At 37.0% G+C, this 22,146-nt stretch overlaps 1 protein-coding gene across 2 annotated transcripts in view; it reads left to right on the forward strand.

Annotated features, from left to right (window-relative positions):
• Positions 1,754–22,146, forward strand: part of LOC107642035 — a 28,655-nt gene continuing 8,262 nt past the window's right edge. Inside the window, exons 1-4 of one of the 2 annotated variants that reach the window (XM_021124386.1) lie at positions 1,754–1,767; positions 20,409–21,053; positions 21,126–21,376; positions 21,458–21,601. The gene's annotated coding sequence lies outside the window, so the exon portion shown is untranslated. Of the gene's footprint in view, positions 1,768–20,226; positions 21,054–21,125; positions 21,377–21,457; positions 21,602–22,146 lie in introns of those variants that run through there. The other variant, XM_021124385.1, reaches the window with a different exon arrangement.

The raw sequence follows: 22,146 nt of genomic DNA on the forward strand, positions 1-22,146 counted from the left end.
GCGCAATACGCAACCCCAAAAAAAAAAAAAATTTTTTTTTCTTTGAGTTTTACTGCAACAGCCAAAGCCAGGTTAGGTTGGCCGGCTAAGTTGCTAAAAATTCATCTAAAAATAAACCGCTAAAATTTATAACCTAGTCCAGCAAAAATAGCGGCTAAGGATCAAGTTAACGGTCAGATTAAACGGTTTGGTATCAGTAATATATATTTTTTTATTTTTTTAATTTTTAGTCAACTAATTGCATGGCTTATTTTGTATAAAAATCACCCACCCCCTTCCTCTAACACTCCCTTCGTGACTCATTTAGACTCAGAAAAGCAATGCTTCAAAGTTCAAAAATTAGGATTCTAAGTTCCACTGTCGCTGCAAGGAGTGAGCCATTGCCTCCATTCGTCGAGCTTCCGCAGCGACCCTCTCCATCCCCTGTTCCCTCTCAGACTCACCAATCGCAGGCCCACAACTTCTTCCTCGAGCGTCCATCATCTTACCGTCAAGTAACTCGTTGTCTTCATCTGTTCTCTGCTCGTCGTTTTGCGGTTTCTTTTAAAAAAAATAAATCCTTTTTCCTTCCCCTCGAGCAGTGCAGCGCGCAGGTTCCACTTCTCCTCCTCCTCATTCAGATATAGGTATCAAGGTTGCGAGAATCGAGCCGGACAATGAACTGGTCAAATAACTGGTTCAATGATTTAATGATTCAACCGGAGTCGAATCGTGGTCGAACCGATTTAATTAAATATAAAATAAAAAATATTAAAAAATAAAAATTTAATATATAATTTACCTACAATTTATTATTAAAAATTCATGAAACATCAAAGTTTATGAAAAAAATTGATAACACATCATTTCTTTTCTCCCTGGATGATGAGGAGGGCCCAAGGCCCAAAAACTAACACAAGACTAATCTGGAAGATCTAATACCAGCTACATCCAAAAAAAAAGGAAAGAGGAATGTTGGAGGAACTTCGAAGAAACTGATGCCCATCTCTTGAATCTGACCTTCTCTTGCCAAAAAAATTATCAGATCATTCAATCCAATTTGCCCAATATGATACAAAACAACATAACTCGGAAATTAATTAACTAAAAAGCACAACCATTAACTAAGAAAAACAACAAACAACAATCAACAATGAAAAAAATAATCCAGAAAAACAATCAACTGGCAGAAATGAAATTGGAGAAGTAGTGGAAGACTGGAGACTGTACAAAATTAACTCAAAAATTTATCAATAATTGACAATAATTAACTCAACAAAAACAACCTCTCCTGTTAACAAAATCACTAATCAAGGAAGAGAACATCAGCGACACAGGAAGAGAACTGCGACTGTGTGAACGCCAGAGCCGACATGAGTTTTCGGCGATGGAGAAGGCGGTGAGGGTGAGAGTGAGGGTGAGTGTGGGTACTGGGTAAGGCTATGAACTCTGATTTTGATACCTCAATATATGCGACTTGGGTGAGGGTGAGAGAGAGTGAGGTCAGAGAAAGAGCTTGAAGAGAGATGTCGAGGGGAGAATGAACCACCGCAACGACAAGAAAAGGATTGCGACTGGAAACGAAGACCGCAAACAAACGTGCTCGTGGGTTCTGTGCACGTGAGTGACGCCGATGAGAGAAGTGGTTGGCTCGGTTGAGGCCAGTTCGGCGGCGACAGCAACCTCTGGCCGACGGAGAGTAGCTCGGCAACGGAAAAGGGAGATGCTGGCATGCTTCTCTGCTCTGATATGGTTTAGGGTTGGGTTTGTGAGAGAAAGAAGGGGGATGTGGATCTGTTCCTTTTTGCCTTTGTTTTCGATCAAAACGACGCCGTTCTCTATGTCAATAGCGAACCGGGCCTTTAAAAAACTCAGCCGGTTCGATCGGTTTGTCGGTTAATCGACAGTTCGATCGATTTTTCAACCAGTTTTTTGCAACACGATTTTGGAGATTAATCGAACGAACCAAATGATCGGTTTTCGATTAACCCGGTTGAACCGGCCAATTCGGTTTAGTTTTTAGAACCTTGACAGGTATACAGGCCTCACCCCCAAAACACAAATCCTAGATTACTCCCCTACCGTTGCAAGGGTTTCACTCAGCGTCGCTGTCCATTGAGCTCAGACACCACCGTGTCTTCGTCCGATCGTCTGTGGCTCTATGCTTCTTTCTCATTCAACAATTGGTGTGTCTTCCTCAAGCTCACAAAGGCAATGGCTTCATTTTTACTTATACTTGTAGAGTGATTAGTATACAAACTTTTGGAAAAGAAAAAAAAAGAACATATACATATACAATAAAATATAAATTATATCTTTTTATCTCTAATATACTAAACTTCTTTAATGTTTAATTTAATTAAACTTTATTTTTAATTTTTCAATAATTTCAATTTTTTTATGACAAATAATTATTTAATTTATTTTTTAATTTGTTCTTAATAAAAAATAAATTTACTTAAAATGAAAGTAATGTGATTAAGAGTAAAATTAAAAAATAAATTTATTTAGAATAAAAATAATTTANNNAATCTACTAATCATTTTAGAAGTATTCTATGATGAGAAAAAATCTTGAATTCGTAATGCAATTTATTTCGTTAAAATTTACTTTTATTTTACTTGATTTGGTAATTCTTTTAAAAATAATGTATCGTTTTTGTCCCTAATATTTTCATTCTATTTAAATCTTTAACGTCTTAAAATCGTCTCAATTTTCTCCCATCGTCAATTCTGTTAACAGATTTCTAATGGTAGGATAATATTGGGACAATTTTAAAATGTTAGGGACTTAAATAGGACGATTTAAATGTTAAATATAACTTTAGGACTTATTTCAAATATTGAAAACAAAAATAATACTTTATTCTTTTTATTATTAATTAGTTATGTATTTTAATTATTTTAAAAATTAAAATTAAAAAAAATAAAATCGAGTTCACATTATCAAATGTTATATACTTGCTAAATAATATGAAACAACCAGCATGTTTCTATTTTCTAGTATTTCTATTTATATTTAATTTTAATTGTTCAAATTAAATACAGCATTAATCCCTTTTTATTGTTATTTTCTTTTTTATTTCTCTTTCATTCCTATTCTTTCTCAATTAAATCATTCTAAATTTTCCGCGTGGTATTTTAATTCATCGCATAATTTATTTTACTAACTTACTAACTCATTTCATCTTTGTTTTTTTCATAATTATACCTCTTCGATCGATTCTACTATAAAAAATTATTTATCAATTATCATCAATTTAATTCATTGCCAATGGAGACATCAAGTAGTATTATCATAAAAAGGATCATAGTGCAAATTTTGATTGAAGTTTTGTTGGAATTTGATTTGTAGATTTGTTAGTATAATAGCAATTGATCTCTAAATTTAGTGGGCTTTGATTTCCGATTGAAAAAATATAGGAGGACCACGCTCATTCTAAATAACTGATAAATCTTAAATTTATGGTTTATTCTATATTGAATTTAGGAGATTTTATCAACTTATCTCACATTTATTTAATGAAATAGCATACTTTTATAATTTTCTCTAATTTTGTATTTAAGAGTGAAAACATGTTTTTTAGGCCTTAAATTTGCTAATTTTAATTCACTTTAATTCCATTCAAATCTTCCATTCAAATCTTTGATATGTTTGTTGAGTGATTTTAGACTTATAAGGCAAGGATTGGATGGAAGAAGTGAAGAGAAAAGTATGCAAAATGGAGAATTCATAAAAAAATGAGCATTTGGAGGAATCATGGCCACGCGCACACGTCACCCACGCGTACGCGTGAGGAGGAAATTTGCCAGCGACGCGCACGCGTCAACCACGCGCACGCGTGACGCTGATCACGTGACCTCGTTAAAGTGAATTTGCTGGGGGCGATTTCTGAACTTTCCAAGCCCAAATCCAACTCATTTCTGAAACTATTTGATGCAGAACTCAAGATGGACAAAGGGGGGAGCAATTAGATTAGTTTAGGATCATGCTTTAGGTTATTTCTAGAGAGAACAGCTCCCTCTTCTCTCTAGAAATTAGGGTTCTTAGTTTATTTTCATGTTAGATCTAGGGTTTAATTCTTGTTTTCATCTAGTTTTCTTTATAATTTATTGTTCTTATATCTTTGTTCTTCTTAGTTCTCTTGTTAATTTTCTTTTTATGTCATTTTTATGTTCATGCACTATTGTTGGATTTGGATTCTCTATTAATGCAATTTATGTTTTATGTTCCTTTATTATTTAATTGAGTTGTTGTTATCATTTTCTTGCAATTGGTAGTGGTAGATTTTATTATTTCTTGCAATTTATGATGCTTTCCTTTTATGCCTTCCAAGTGTTTGACAAAATGCTTGGTTGAATTTTAGAGTAGCTTTTTGAGTATTCTTGGCTTAGAAAGAGAAATTAGGCAATCTTGAGTCATTAATACCCAACTCATGTTGGTGATCTAGAGTTGTTAGTTAATATTATTTCCATTGACTCTAATCTCTTGCTAATTCAATTAGGGAGTTGATTAGGACTTATGGATTGATATTAACTAGTCCTATTAGACTTTCTTCCTATGTTGAAGATAATATTGTACCTTCTTCCGATGTTGAAGATGACTTAATAGGATTAGCTCTTGTTAATCATTGTATGATAATTAAAACTAGGATAGAAATCCTATATTCTCAATCCTTGCCATGAATGTCTCTCTTTAGTAATTGCTTTCTTTAATTGTTTGCTTTAATTTCTTGCCTTTTTAATTTCTTGCTTTATCAACCCAACCTCTTAAATTTTATAACCAATAATTGAGCACTCGATTGTAATTCCTAAGGAGAACGACTCGGGACTAATACTCTCAGTTATTTTTATTAGGTTGGACTTGTGACAACCAAAAATTAAACTTTAATTTGAGGATCGATTGTCGGTTTGGGCTATACTCACAACGAAATTATTTTGTTAAATTCTGAACTAGTATAAATCCTCACATCAATAACATAAACAATGAATTAAAAAAATGTTAAATTAATTTTTAAAAATCAAATTTTTAATTAATTAAGAATATTCAAATTCTAATTCCATTTTCATTCTCCACTCACGGTAAAAGAAAGCCCCAAAACCCTACTTTCTCTCTCCCAAACTCTTCACACTGCGCCGCCCTCTCGCCAAAGACCGCAGTCACTTCATTCGTTGCACCTCCATTCTAATTTCTCCCTAAAATAAAAGAAACATTCAATACATCTGAAAGTAAAAAAAAATATCCATATAAAGAGAAAGAAACATACATCTAAATCAAAGAAACATTTAACTATCAAAATTAAAAAAAGAAACATCCAACGAGAACACCAATGTGCGACGGGCGGCTTTCTTCCTCAACAGGAATGCGCGTCGTAGGGGAACAGTAGAGCAGTGCGGCTGTGCGCGATGTAATGGGGCAATGGGCGGCCTTCTCACTCGTCGGGAACGCATGACTGTTGGAAACAGAGGCACGGTGCCGCTATGGGGAGTAAGGGAGGAGGTAGCGACGCCACTTCGCGGGCTTCAGGGGAGGTGGATTTGCGACAATGAGCATGGAGTAAAGACAATGGTGTGGCGTGGAGGAGAGACGGAACAACGTTTCCGTTCTGGGCGAGGTGGCGACGGTAGCACACCACAGCTTCTTGACTAACGACGGTGGATGGTGTTTAAGAGGAGGCGGCAGTGGGAGGTGATACGGGTTTTACAATATCCGCAAACTACTGGCAAGTGCACTGGATTGCATCAAGTAATACTATGATGAATGGGTTATCGTTCCCATGAGGATTAATGGATCAAGCAACAATAATCAATTGACTATTCCAGTTAGATAATTCATAATTGAATGGTGATTTAATCAAAGAACATAAACAAGCAATTGAATACTGGATAGTAAAATAAATGGACTAGAATTAAATGACTGGAAATAAAAATAAAATGACAACAATGCTCATAAATAAATTAGGAACATAAGCAGTAAATAGATCTCAATTGTAAAATTTAAATAAAGCAGTAAATGAAAGTAGTAATCAATCAATTAAAAAGATAAGATGAGAAAGAATATTGAGGTTCAGAGATGTTAATTCACTTAGAATGATAAATCTCAATTGTATCTCAATCAGACAATTATAGATCTCTGAAAAATCAGAAGTGATTGAATTTCAAATCCTTGGTAGCTCAACCTCTCTCTTGACTTAATCAATTGCCAATTCTTTGATCAATTGTTCATGAGAAGAGATGAAGCACATTTCTTGATTTCTAAACCACACAATTCTTAAGATCTGAATTTAGTTGATTCACTGTCACATATCAAATCTAAATTCAAAACCATAAGTATTGAGAGAGGATCTTCAAGCTCAATTCTTATTATTCAATTTTTGAATTGATCATAAAATTCAACTCAGATTCAAACAATTTTCCAATAAATTTGAATCATTGAAATAAAGAACGAAAATTCTCTCTTAAAAATAACAATGCACAAATCAAAGATATAGAGAATCAATACATTTATTTCATTAGAAATTAATAGAGCTCTTCCCCTTAATGGAGGAGAGTTCTATTTATATTTAGTTTTAATTGTTCAAATTAAATGCAGCATTAATACGCCCCTTTCCCTTTTTTATTGTTATTTTCTTTTTTATTTCTCTTTCATTCCTATTCTTTCTCAACTAAATCATTCTAAATTTTTCGCGTGGTATTTTAATTCATCGCATAATTTATTTGACTAACTTACTAACTCATTTCACTCTAATTTCTACCTAAAATAAAAGAAACATCCAATACATCTGAAAGTAAAAAAACATCCATATAAAGAGAAAGAAACATACATCTAAATCAAAGAAACATCTAATTATCAAAATTAAAAAAAGAAACATCCAACGAGAACACGAATGTGCGATGGGCAGCCTTTTTCCTCAGTAGGAATGTGCGTCACAGGGGAGCAGTAGGGTGATGCGTGAGCATCTTTCCTATCTTTTTCCTAGTGAATTTGTATTTAATTCGTTGAGTTTAATCAAGAATTAATTATCTTTTAGCCACTATGGATGGTACTTTGAGTTGTATACAATTCTGTTTATTTTAGGTAGCATTTGGTTGGATTTGATGGAGCTTCCGCAGAAAAAGAGAAGAAGGCCATATAGAGCATGAATGACTTAAAGGATGGAGAGGAAGCTTGCACAAATGGAATCAGCACAAGAATTAAAGGAGATGACAGCGAAGAGCGATGCGTGCGGGTACCTGACGCGTGCGCGTACCTGACGCGTGCGCGTACCTGACGCGTATGCGTGAAAAGTGAAGTTGCACAGCGTATGTGTGACACGCGAAGAAGACCATCGACGCGTACGCGTAACTGACGCGTACGCGTGACGTGCGTCACGTGCAGAAAATGCTGATTCCTATTAATTCTGATTTAAACTTTAATTTTAATAGGAAAAGATATTATTTTAGTTTTAGAAAATAGATTTTAAATTAATTAGGATTAGATATAAAAGAGAAAAGAAACTTCTCTTTTGGAGATTCCAATTAGTTAACTTTTCATTCCACCGCAGCCCAATTTACAATCCTTATTTTCTCTCTGAACCATGAGCAACTAAACCTCCACTGTTAAGGTTAGGAGCTCTGTCTATTGTATGAATTGATACTATTATTTTTCTATTTTAATTCATGTACTGATTTATATTTTAAGAATTATTTTCGTTCTTTATCTTATGAATTTGGGTGGAACGGAAGTATGACCCTCTTTCTAATTGAGTTCTTGTATAACTTGGAAAAGCTCTTTACTTGAACAACAGCTTGAAAACAATTTCTCCTAAATTCTAATTATCTAGACTTAACGGGATACGTGACATATAATCCTCTTATATTTGGATAATTAAGATTTTGTGGCATAATAACTAGAATTAAACTTCACCCCCTAATTGGAATTAATTGACCAAGGAATTGGCGGTTGATGAAAGTTAGAGGAGACTAGAAAGGTCTAAGGAATTAGGGTCTAGTCACATATAGTTTGCCATGAATTAAATCTTGCATGATTAAAATAAATTAATAAGAAAGTCAATCTGGAAAATAGATAACTTTGAACCCTTAACTGCCTTCTCCATATTTTATTCCCAACTTATTTATTTGCCTGTCTTCTGTTTAAATGCTTTTTGAACTCTCAAACACTATTTTTTATTTGTCTAACTAAGTAAATCATTTAATCATTGTTGCTTAGTCCATCAATCCTCGTGGGATCGACCCTCACTCACCTGAGGTATTACTTGATACGACCCGGTGTACTTGCCGGTTAGTTTGTGGTTATAAATTTCGCACCAAGTTTTTGGCGTCGTTGTCGGGATTGACTGTGATTAACAACTATTAGTTATTTGATTGCTTAGATTAGGCGTTTTAGTTTTAATTTTATTTAAATTTTGCTTTAGTATTTTCGGAAAAAAAAAATTTTTGTTCTTTCTTCTTTGCTTTCTTGTTTACCACATGGTGCGTTATAATTCTTTTTGGTGTTTTGTGCTAAGAAAAATAATGGAGAGAGATCACATGGGTTACTACTCACACCCAAGGAGTGATTCATATTATTGTGAATGGGAGAACTATCCAAATTGTGGTTGACAAAGTCAAAACCAAAGAGACTTCAGTGCTCCATGTTCCAACTATCAAGAACCACCGTCTCCATATTCATACCAAGAACCATCATCTTTCTACCCATATCAAGAACCATCATCTTTCTACCCATATCAAGAGCCACTATCTCCCTATTCACACCAAGAACCATCATCTTTTTACTCTTATCAAGAATCATCATCTCCTTCTTATCCATATCAAGAGCCACCATCTCCTTATTCATATCAAGTACCATCAGATCTTGAGCTTCTCATGAAAGAATTCATACATGATATAAAGACGAGTGTCAAAAATATAGAGAAACATGTGCAGTCAATTATCAAGTCCCAGGAAGAGGAACAAGCAAATTCCTTCCCAAGAGAGATAATGCAAGATCCTATAGAAGAAAGTGAGGAAATCAATCAAAGGAGTTTATACTCCAATAAATTAGAGAACTGTCCACCCTCACACATGGAAGAAGAGGAAGATGCAAAAACAAAGGAGGAAGATGCACAAATAAAGGAGGTTGTAAGGGATGAAAATAATTATGGGAAATCTACACTCCAATGAAGTAGAGACTGGCATAGATAGTGAGTTTATTGAACCACCAATTCAAGAAGTTCTTAATGAAGGGTACACTCTAACCATCACACAACACCCAAATTTTGAAATTAAAGAAGTGAATGAAACCAAGGAAATCACTGAAAAGGGGATTGTGACCAAGAAACCGAAGAAAATATCCATGAAAAAGAGAAGGTCAGAAAAAAATAATCCAACCTCTACACCAACAAGCAAGGTGAATCAAGTTAATCACAATAAAAGAAAGCTTGTTCGGAGGAATTTATATCAGGGGGAACTAATTTTCACCTCTCCCCCCTTGGAGACATTTCTTTTAACCAACTGGAAGAAGAGGAAGAAAATTCAACAATCAAGTGTCAAGCTAGTGACATTAAAGAAACGCTTGTCGGGAGGCAATCCGATGATTTCGTATCCTTAGTTTTTTTCGTAGTAGTAGTTTTCTTACTTATTTGACTTTTATTGAGTTTTTACTGTTTTATGATCATGTAGCTATTTTAGAACAGGAACCGAACACTTCGAAAAAAAACGAGCACACGACGCGCAAGTGTCGCTGACGCGTACGCGTCATATGTGTGTGCGTGAAAAAATAGAAGTGAATAGAGAGTTGAGTGGGAGTGGCGCTGGAACTATGTTTTTCGCACAAACAAGTCCACGCGTACGCGTACCTCACGCGTGCGCGTCGTTTGCGCTGTTAGCCATCCACGCGTGCGCGTCCTTGACGCGTACGCGTGACCCTAAAAAACGGCGTAAATGGTTGTATGGCCAGAGAGTTATGATGGTGTGGGACTGGAATGGTGCTGGGAGCACAAGTCCCATCACGCGTACGCGTCCCTGACGCGTGCGCATCCTTTCCGAAATTGGCCATCCACGCGTGCGCGTGCATGACGCGCACGTATCATCTGAAAATTTTGGTTCCCAGGCCACGCGAGCAGAGAGTTGTGCGTGCGCGCGGCCGCTTTCGCGCGATTCGCACAAACCAAGGGCACGCGTATGCGTGCCAGACGCTTACGCGTCACTTTCAAAATCGGGCGACCCACGCGTACGCGTGCTATACACGTACACGTCGCATGCACCGCACAACTCCACTAGTTCGCCGCCTAGTTTTGATTTTCATTCTCTCTCCCTCCCAAATCCTAATTCTCTCTTGTTCTTTTATCCTTTTATTCTTCTTTCATCATACTATTTTTTATGTATTTTTTTCTGTCCCTCTCTGTTTTTAGTTCTTCTTTGCTTGAGGACAAGCAAACCTTCAAGTTTGGTGTTGTGTCGCTTCGCTTGTAGCTTTTCTGTTTATGGCACCAAAGAAAGGCGAATCACCTTTACGGAGGAGCACAGCCTGAAGAATGAGATGGCCACTAGGATAACTGAGGTGGTTGAGTTCCTTTCATTTTATATTTCCTCCCGTTCTTATTATGTTATATTCCTGTTTTCCGTTATTTTACTTGGTTTCTGCATGATCCTTTGTTATTTCAATTCTTAGGTTCTAGTAAATTAGTTATTTTTATTCTGTTATTCGTTTTTAATTCTGAAAAGTGCCTCATGTATTGCCCACTGAGCTTGAAATAAAAAAAATAGAAGAAAAGATGTAGTGCATGAGAAATTGAGTTTAATTTTTAGAGTAGTCTCATTTATTCAAATGTGGTGATATTTTCTGTGACTCTGAAGGCATGACATGAACAGTGCATATTTGAATTTGAATCAAAGAATGTTGATGTACAAGGAACGGGAATTTAGAGAACTATTATGAAGTCTCTGCAATAAGTAAAAGTTTAATCCTTGAAGCAAAAGAAACAGCAAAAAAAAAAAAAGCAAGGTCCAAGGCTTTGAGCATCAATGACTAGGGAGGTCAGACATGATTAAAAGTTCAAAGAGTTGTTTCCCCAGTCATATGCTTGTGGTGTTCTTGTGTCAAGTAATCCTTGAGACAAAACATTTAGAGTCGAGATCAATTGCAATTAACAGAGTATGCCAAAGGCTTTGAGCACCACTGTCTGGGAGTAACTGAAAGAAAAATCAAAACTTAAAGAGAGTTTCCCAGTTAAGTGCTTGTGGTGTTTCTGTGTCAAATGAAGCTTGAGACAAAACATTTAAAGTCACGGCTAGGCTCAAGGTGCAAAGCACCAAAGAAAAGAGAATCAAAGAGAAATTGCTGTGTTCAAGGGTTAAATTGAGTTACAAAAGATCAGAGAATTCATAATATTATCCGGATTCTAATTTCGAATGACAGTGACATCCTTCTGATTCAAAGGAGAGTGAGATACTAAAACTATTCAAGATTGCAGTTATAAACCCCACCATAAGAAGAGACATGAGCTTAATCGAACTCTCTCATTCTCATGCAAATTCACACTCTAAGCCTATATTAGTTTGGTTGCTTGAGGACAAGCAACAATTCAAGTTTGGTGTTGTGATGCGTGAGCATCTTTCCTATCTTTTTCAAGTGAATTTGCATTTAATTTGTTGAGTTTAATCAAGAATTAATTATCTTTTAGCCACTATGGATGCTACTTTGAGTTGTGTACAATTCTGTTTATTTTAGGTAGCATTTGGTTGGATTTGATGGAGCTTTTGCAGAAAAAGAGAAGAAGAGTATCTAGGGCAGGAATGGCTTAGAAGATGGAGAGAAAGCTTGCATAAATGGAATCAGCACAAGAATTAAAGGAGATGACAGCGAAGAGCGACGCGTGCGCGTACCTGACGCGTGCGCGTGATTTGGAGCTTTCCATGGCGAAGTGAATTTGCATTTAATTTGTTGAGTTTAATCAAGAATTAATTATCTTTTAGCCACTATGGATGCTACTTTGAATCTTATGCAATTCTATTTATTTTAGGTAGCAATTGGATAGATTTGATGGAGCTTCCGCAGAAAAAGAGAAGAATACTATATAAGTCAGGAATGGCTTAAAGGATGGAGAGAAAGCTTGCACAAATGGAATCAGCACAAGAATTAAAGGAGATGACAGCGAAGAGCGACGCGTGCGCGTACCTGACGCGTGCGCGTGATTTGGAGCTTTCCATGGCGACACGTGCGCGTACCTGACGCATACGCGTGACACGCGAAGAAGACAATCGACGCGTACGCGTGACTGACGCGTACGCGTGACGTGCGTCACGTGCAGAAAACGCTGATTCCTATTAATTCTGATTTAAACTTTAATTTTTAATAGGAATAGATATTATTTTAGTTTTAGAAAATAGATTTTAAATTAATTAGGATTAGATATAAAAGAGAAAAGAAACTTCTCTTTTTGGAGATTCCAATTAATTAATTTTTCATTCCACCGCAGCCCAATTTACAATCCTTATTTTCTCTCTGAACCATGAGCAACTAAACCTCCACTGTTAAGGTTAGGAGCTCTGTCTATTGTATGGATTGATACTATTATTTTTCTATTTTAATTCATGTACTGATTTATATTTCAAGAATTATTTTTTGTTCTTTATCTTATGAATTTGGGTGGAACGGAAGTATGACCCTCTTTCTAATTGAGTTCTTGTATAACTTGGAAAAGCTCTTTACTTGAACAACAGCTTGAAAATAATTTCTCCTAAATTCTAATTATCTGGACTTAACGGGATACGTGACATATAATCCTCTTATATTTGGATAATTATGATTTTTGTGGCATAATAACTAGAATTAAACTTCACCCCCTAATTGGAATTAATTGACCAAGGAATTGGCGGTTGATGAAAGTTAGAGGAGACTAGAAAGGTCTAAGGAATTAGGGTCTAGTCACATATAGTTTGCTATGAATTAAATCTTGCATGATTAAAATAAATTAATAAGAAAGTCAATCCGAAAAATAGATAACTCTGAACCCTTAACTGCCTTCTCCAAATTTTATTCCCAACTTATTTATTTGCATGTCTTCTGTTTAATGCTTTTTGAACTCTCAAACACTATTTTCTGTTTGTCTAACTAAGTAAATCATTTAACCATTGTTGCTTAGTCCATCAATCCTCGTGGAATCGACCCTCACTTACCTGAGGTATTACTTGGTATGACCCAGTGCACTTGCAGGTTAGTTTGTGGTTATAAATTCCGCACCATAGGGCAGTGCGGCTATGCGTCGCACAATGGGGTGATGGGTGGCCTTCTCATCATCGAAAATGCGTGGCTGTTGGGAATAGAGGTACGGTGCCGTTATGGGGAGCAAGAGAAGAGGTAACGACGCCACTTCGTAGGCTTCAGGAGACGTGGAGATGTGACGGTGCGCATGGAGGAGAGGCAACGGTGTGGCGTGGAGGAGAGACGAAACAGCGTCTCTGTTCTGGGCGAGGTAGCGACGGCAGTGCACCACAGCTTCTTGACCAATGACGGTGGACGGCGTTTCAGAGGAGGCGACAGTGGGAGGTGATACGGGTTTTACAATATCCGCAACTACCGGCAAGTGCACTGGATCGCATCAAGTAATACCACGGTGAGTGAGTTATCGTTTCCACGAGGATTAATGGATCAAGCAATAATAATCAATTAACCATTCCAGTTTGACAATTCATAATTGAATGGCAATTTAATCAGAGAACATAAACAAGCAATTGAATACTAGATAGTGAAATAAATGGACTATAATTAAATGACTGGAAATAAAAATAAAATGACAACAAAGCTCATAAATGAATTAAGAACATAAGTAGTAAATAGATCTCAATTGTAGAATTTAAATAAAGCAGTAAATGAAAGTAGTAATCAATCAATTAAAAAGATAAGATGAGAAAGAACATTGAGGTTCAGAGATGTTAATTTCTCCGGAATGATAAATCTCAACTCTATCTCAAGGAAAAACTACCAAAAGTACCCATGAAGTTTACGAACGCTAACAAAAGTACCCGTAAATTAAGGAAATTAACACTGTACCCATGAAAGATGGGTTCCGTATGACAAAAGTATCCAAATCCTAATTTTTTGTTGATTTTTTAATAAAATTCCTAAACTACCCCACCCTAACCCCATTCTACCATCACTCCCTCTCTTCTCTTCTTCCTCTCTCTTCACTTATCCCTCAAAAACCTTCACAGAGTCACAGAAACTCTCTTCCTACCTCCTCATGCTGTCCGCCACCCACCTACTCCATTACCGCCAATCTCTTCCCCTCTCACTGCTTCTCCCTCTCACTATTAAGGTGACTACAACACCTTTATCGCATATCTGTGACCCAACCTGAGGAGAATGCTGCCGTGGCGCGCCTGTTGTAGCCGAGGAGAACGTCGTCGTGGCGTGTCTGACCCAACAGAGGAGAACACCATCGTCGCACACCTGAGAATAGAGAGGGGTCGTGGTACTCTTGTATGCAGAAAGCGGGTTCGGTAAAGAGAAATCAGAGAAGAAATGGAGGCGGCACTGTGGATGGAGGTTCTGCTATTGACGATGTTACAATCAGCCGGCGAAAAAAAATGTATTTCTTTTTTTTTTAAACATTTTTATTTTATTTTTCTTCTTTTCAGAAATTAATTTAGTTACTACTAAAATGACACTGTTCTATTTTTTTTTAAATTTGCTTCTATTTTTTATGAAGGCTGAGATTGATTTATAGAAGATTCAGTTGATGGCTACTTCTACTTCTTATTTTTGCTGAAATAAATTTCAAATTTGATGAATGAATTTGTTGATTTTTTATGGTTGATGGCTTTTTCTATTTCTAGTTTTGCTAAAATGAATTGAAATTTGATGAATGGATTTAAAATTTTTTATGTTTTGAGTATTTTTTGGTGTTTGATTAATTTGGTTTGGGTATGGATTATAAACTTATTAGTGAATCGATTGAGATCCGATCCTCTACCACCACCACCACTACCATTGATTTCGGTCTAGTTTGTTGTAGGAGTAGTTTTGGACTCCATGGCAAGAGTTGGTGTAAATTGAGTTATGAAAGGTTGAAAAAGTGAGTTGAGGTTGAGTGTAGGGTAGTTTAGGAATTTTATTAAAAAATTAACAAAAAAATAAGATTTGGATACTTTTGTCATACGGAACCCATCTTTTATGGGTACAACGTTAATTTCCTTAGTTTATGAGTACTTTTGTCAGCGTTCGTAAACTTCATAAGTACTTTTGGTAGTTTTTCCCTATCTCAATCATGCAATTATAGATCTCTGAATGGCAAATGAGTCTAGGACTTCAATTTGATGAATTTGAGCTTCAAAGTGTGTCCTTCACAGTGTGTCCTTAGCTTCAAAGTGTGTCCTTAGCTTGTGACTTGTGTTCTAAGCTTCTTTTTGCTTATCTTGGTCCTTGTTTTATTTGGTTTATCTTCAAAATTTCCTGGAACAATATTATTCAAAGCATTTCAAATCACTTATTACTATTCTATGAATTTATTGCTCATAAAACAAAAACTATTAACTATTTAAATGAAATTCTAAAGGAAAAATAACTAAAGATGCAAGTGCATCACAATACCAAACTTGAGATGTTGCTTGTTCTCAAGCAAAAGAATTAAGAGAAAAGAAAAATAAGAAAGAATTGAATTGGTTGAGCAAGAATTGAGTCATTCTTCGAAGGTCTATGTCCATCCTAGTTAATAGGGTTAATTAGGCTTGTGGTTATGATTGAACTGCTCTTCCTAAATGAGTTTTGAAATCTTAAGATCTTAGGAATGAAGAATTCCCCTATACTTGGGCTTGAATGACATTATGAGACTTCCCTATTTCATTTGAATGATCCTTGAACTATTTTCTTCCATTTTTATTTTAGAGAGATACTTTTTAATCTATTTAGCTCTAAGTGTTTTGTCTCAAGGTAACTCTTGATAGTGAACTTTCAATCAGTAATTCCAAACAAGTTGGTTCAATTTACCAGGTGATGAAGCACCCCAAGGACCTAATCACTTAAGTCTCTCCTTGATACATTTATACCACAAGCATGTAACCAGGATTTGCTTCTAGATATTGGTGCCCAAAATTTCTTTGGGTTTCTAAATATTTTGTTACAAGGCGGCTCTTGATTGTGGACTTTCAACCATAATCCCGAGTTAATTAACTCAAGTTACTTGGTGATGAAGCACACCTTCAGATCTAATTACCCAAACTTTTTCTTTAACAAAAACACCATAGATACATAACTAGATCCTTGGTCATTGATGCTCAGAACTTTATTATTTGTCAATCTATCCCCTTCTTTTTCTTTTCTTTGCTTGCTGTTTTTGGTTTTTCTCATTTATTTTCTTTTTCTTTCTTTTTTTTGTCAAGGATCTTTTAAAGTTTAGAAGTCTCACAAGTATCATTCTAAACCTGTGTTCAAAAGAGTCATTCAATTACTATAGTTATTCACAACTCACCACTTTTCACATATCACAACCACAACTCATGTACCACCACTTTCTTTAGAGGACTTCTTTTTCTTTATAAATTGAACTCATTTCTTTTTCATTCAAAGACAATTCCTTTATTCGATTCAAATTACTTTAAGACAAACACAACAATCTCAAGGAAAACATAAACTAATGCAACAATAAAATAGATAACCAAACAGAGCAAGAACATAATTGAAATTGCAATGAAACAAGAAATAGTTAAAGAGCAAAACAACCTCTTGGCTCCAACTTCTTCACTCATCATCATCATCATCCCCCTCTTCCTCTTGTACTGGTTGCTTGTCCTTTTGTGCAAGTTGATTGTCTCTTGGTGTGCTTCCCCATATCATGTTATTACATAGAATGTTATCCTTCTTTTTCATTCCTTTTTCAATTTGTCTTGCTAATTGATCAAATGGGCATAGCTTTGGGTCCAAGTTCTGCATCCCTTGACTCATGTAATTCAGCTTCCCTTGCACATTTATTTTATATCCAGAGTCTCTTACATGGCATTTCTCTGCCCTCTCTTTATATTCCTGAAACTCTCTGTAGTGTTGATTTTGTAACTCAAGCACTTGTTGGATTTGTGCTTGTTGATCTCTCTGGTATTGAGCTTGCTGTTCCTGGAAATGCATTTGTTGTTCGGAGATGCCTTGTAAAGTTATTTGAAGCTGATCCCAGTCAAATTAGTTTCCTCCTTGAGCTTCTTGGAATTGTTGGCTCGAGCATTCCTGAAATTGAGGTATTTGGTACTGAAATGATGATGGATGTATTTGTGGAATTTCTTCATGTGTCTGCTATTGAAATGATGAATCAAGGAACTGTGGTACTTCCTCCTCATGCACCTTTTATATTTGCTGAGGAGGTGCTGATTTCACCTTTCACATTGGTTTCTTAGTGATTGGTCTCTCTGCTAGGATGGGAATATCACCTCTAATGCAGACTCCAGCCTCTTTACAGAGGCAATGGATAACATTTGGAAATCCCAACAGAGTTTGAAAATGAGGTTCAGCTCCAGGTAAGCAAATTTCCTTCAAAACATCATCATACCTTTGGTTGTTGTTCTCTCTTCTCTGGTGGAATGGCATTTCAGAAGGTGTAGAAACTGTGACTCTCAACTTGAGAATCCTTCTTATGCTTGCTGGACTGAAGTCTATTTCTTTTCCTCTCACAAAGATATTGAAAGTGAGAGGCTTTTTCGCCAATGTTTCCTGGTTGGTGAGCCATGTATTTGCCATGAATTCTGGCACTAGAAGTTGGCCCACCCTTGGCCTTGGTTTAGTTAGTTCTTGCCACCCTCTCCTCATTATTTGATCTTGTATTACTGGATATTCATCTTCTTTGAGCTTAAAAGGAACTTCAGCAATCACTTTTTTTCCACATCTCCAGTTATAGAACTTTTCTCCTTTTCTGTCGAAGAAAACCTGTTCGAGTCATATGAAGGAGTTGCTGGTTCTTTTCCCTTTCTTTTGAAAATCTTTAGTGCCATTGTCTATGAGATGATATATTGGAATAATAGAGCTTGATCACCCACACCAAACCTAAGAGGTTGCCTTGTCCTCAAGCCAAGAAATGAAATAGAGGGGTACATCACAAGTAGAGAACGTGTATGGCTTGAATAGAAAGACAAAAGAGCTGTAAGAGAAGCGCATGAATGGTTTTAAATGGTGAAAGAAATGAAATTACTAAAAGAAAAAGAGGCACGGCTATTTATTCAATGAAGAAGAAGTATAAGACAAAGGATAGAAGCACAATGAAAGGGAAAAATTATGGTTGATATATAAAAGGAAGTAGTCTGAAATACAAGAAGAGAGAGAATGAAGATCATGTTATATATATAGAGGAGTGGAGATGGAATGAATGGTGAAGATGGGGAGACATAATTAAAGGGCTTGCATGTAAGTGGGAAAGCGGACAAGACTTTGAAAAGGGTGGCCAATGCATGGGACTTTTGACTAAGGGATAAATGCATGTGGTTTCAAAGTAATTGGAGAGTTGAGTACGGGAAGCTATGCTAGTAGCCTCGAAAAGGGCCAAAGAGTGAAGGCATCTCGGTTGTATAGAGGGAGTTGAGTGTTCAAGGAATCTTCAGATAATGACACAATGACACAACTGAGAGAAGGGATAGGTACCTGCAAGATTTAAAAACACAACTGAGAAGGGATACAACAAATTCAAATTTAAATAATGACAAACCAACATTTTCAATTGAAAAAGAAATAACTAAGCTTAGATAACGCATAATGTTTATTCATGAAATGATTCACACAAAAGACACTTAAACAAATGAATAACTGAACTAGAAATCTATAAACTAATAAAATCATCACCCAATAAAAGTAAACAGAAGTTGACTACCATGGCCAACCAAAATAATTATCTAACAAGAACATTAACCACTACCCAAAAACTAAATTGATGCATATTATTCAATGATAAGCTCAACCAAGAAATCTGTACAAAGTTCGTACAGATTAACCATGCAGTGCAAAAAATACACCATGCAAATTAATTAAGAATGAGGTTGGATTTAATTGGTCAATTTAATTTCTGGAATCAAATAATTTGTTGACTTTTGTTGCTGTCCAATGGCTCAACAATGCCATTCCACGGTAAGAGCAAATGAATAATCTTTCCAAATTAGCCCAAATAGCTCTCTGTTATCTTCAGCTGTTGAGCAGCATAAATTTACTATGGACGGCAAACTGCAATCGCCCATACACACATGACATGCGTACCCATAAAACCCTTTTTACCGTCGGACGGCATAGATATGACATTGCAAACGTGTGCGTACACGCATGACATGCGTACGCACGAAACCTTTTTCTACCCAAGTTATGTGTAGGCGCATAGGATGCGTACGCATGACTCCCGGTTTGCCATTTTGGTTGGTTTAGCCATCCAACGCTCCAATGTTGCCGTCCCACAGCAAGCACAATTGTGTGTCAATGAAGCAAGTTATGCTACTGCCTAGTTCAGCTGTGGGATGCTATGAGCATGCTGTTGGACACTAAACTTGTCCCGTGGCACGACAAACCTTATGCCTTAAGTCACCAATTCATTTTGGTCATTTTGGTTCTGTTTATGCATGTTGAAGGTGCCAGATGGCTAAATGAAATATACATTATGGCCCATTCTAAGATTGGTTACAACATCAAACTTAGCTCCATGCAAAGTTGATTTAACTCTGAATTAAGAATGCATGCATGGTATGTTAATGCAACAAGCCATCTGAAATACCATCCCAGAATTAAAATTGTTGAATCATGCAAACTTGAATTGGCATTTTTAAGACTCTAGGTTTGGAACATTTTAGGCAAGTATGAGATGTAGAATTAGTCAAAACCAACTTAACCTCATGCATGGTTTGTTACCATGCTCATAATGTCTTTCTTGTTGTGATTATGCAGAAAATGTCATGATTATGCAGAATGTTTGAATTATGTGGAATGAAATCTCAAAATTCATGCTAGCATCATAATTGCTACAATAATCAAAGTGTGTCCACTTTTACTGTAAGACCCAAAATTTTTGGAAAAGGGTTACTATGAGCTAATTTTAAATTTAGTATTTTTGTAATTTTAATTTCTAAAATTTTTTATTAAAAAAAATTAAAGCAAATTTCGATTAATTGAATTTGAAATAAATTAAGATTTATTATCCAATTTCTATTAAAAATAATTTATAAAATTGATGAATAAATAATATTTTTCTATATACAAATAGTATTGGATTCAAATTGAGTTTCAATTACTATATTTTCTCCAATTCCATTTGAAATTATTAAAACGTCCCTAATCCTAACTTTTGAAAATGAAACCCTACTTCCCCTAGCCCTTAGCAGCCACACCCCAACCCTTCTTCCTTGCCTCAGCAGCAACGCATACAAGATTTCCTTTTATGAAAGAAAGAAAAACAGAAAGCAAGGGGGGAAAACTGGGAAAGGGACTGCCGATCTGAGAAGAGAGGAAGGACGGCGCCAGCGGGCGTCACTGCCGCCGCGCCGCCGTGTTGCACCAGGGAGGATGAGAGAGCGAGGAACGGACAAGAGAGGGAGAGGGTCGCGCCGCCATGGTTGTCCAGGGAGAACGCCGGGGAAGGAGATGTTGCTGCGCTGCCCGGAACCGCGTCCAACTCGCCGCCGTTCAGGCTCCAGTTGCCGTCACCATCGTGCAGTCGCCGCCGCGAAATAGCCTCGCATCCGCCGCCGTCTTCGCGGGGTTTGCGTGACCTCGGTCGCTCCTCGCCGTGGAGCCCGTGTCGTCGCCGTTCAGCTCTGCCGCCGCCGTCGCTTGCTCCTTTGCCGTTGAAGGTGGTCAGTCGCCGATCGGGTCTGGGGGAGAGCAAACGCGACAGCCAGAGAGAAAAGCAACGCTGCTGCCATCGCTGCTGTCACCGTGGTGGTCGCCGGCGCTAGGGTCGCCCCTGCCCCCACCGGGGCTCGCCGCTGCTGATGATGGTGAGCCAAGCTGCCGCGTCAGAAAAGGGGTTCATGCCGCCGGAATTCCTCTGCCGCCGCCGGAATTTTTGTTGGAGCTTGTCACCGGAGAAGACAAGCTGCTGTGCCATCCCTTCTCATTCTGACATTGATTCTCCCGTTCATAACGCTGTAACGCTTCCACCCTTGTTATATTTAGCATTTTGTTTCTCTGCTACATTCTTATTTTAATTACGATAGCAGATATCCTTGTTTTGGTACTGCTGTGTTCTGTCGAGAGTGTCGAAATTGTTGCTGCTATTTCTGGGATCCCAAAACGGAGAGGAGAGGAGGCGTTTAACCTTGTCGCGGTTGCTGCCACGGGAACAGGTCCTGGAAACTACTAACAGAGCAGGCTGAGTCACAGTGATTCTGGCTGCCGATGACGGTTCTGTGGCTGTCGGGACCACTGTTGAAGCTTCTGTTCTTGGGTTCAGTCAGTATCCCTTAGTACAGTAAGTATCTCTGCCTTGAAACCTTCTCCGTTCATATCCCGTTATGCGTTTTAAGGTTTTCGCAATGATAATGTTTCCTAGGATTAAGTTATCGGAGCCACATGTTGCGCGTAAGGGTTGTATTTGCTGCTGCGAAAGTGAACAAAGCTGTGATGCAAGCTGCCGATAACTTCGGGTTGATAGAGACTTCCGGTGACGCGTTTGGGTTATGGTTTGCGTTTTGAGGTAGGGGCGCTTCCCGAAAAACTATATTTTGTATATTGGAATTATTACATATGGATACAGGTGAGGATGTGTATTTGGTGATTGTAGCAGTCCTATGTATTATTTGGTTGTTTTGTATGATTATGGGTGTTTGTTTGACTGGACTGTTGTGTGGTTTTGTGAAACGGAGTGTTTTCAAGTTAATTCTTTTAAAGAATTGAGATCGAGCCTAATCCGTTGAGAATTGATTTGAATTGAGTTAATTTTTTTGGTAATGTGAAAAGTCGAATGCACTTTTGGATTCAGAGTGGTTTAATTTAATTTACTTGGTTTTGATAAATGATTTGTTGCTGAACCAATTCTTTAAAGCTTTGGATATGAGTTTAATCGGTTGATAATGAGTTGGTTTTGAAACGGTTTTCTTGAGATATGAAAATAAGATGACTGTTGGATTTAGCTTGCTTTTGAACTGATTTCTGGATTTTGGACCGTTGAAAAGGATTGTGGAACGGTTTAGTTGGGACCCGAACCGGGTGACAAAGTCCAAGTTTTAGGGGAGGTGTTGC

The sequence above is a fragment of the Arachis ipaensis genome, chromosome B05, assembly GCF_000816755.2.
Source record: "Arachis ipaensis cultivar K30076 chromosome B05, Araip1.1, whole genome shotgun sequence".
Classification (NCBI taxonomy): domain Eukaryota; kingdom Viridiplantae; phylum Streptophyta; class Magnoliopsida; order Fabales; family Fabaceae; genus Arachis; species Arachis ipaensis.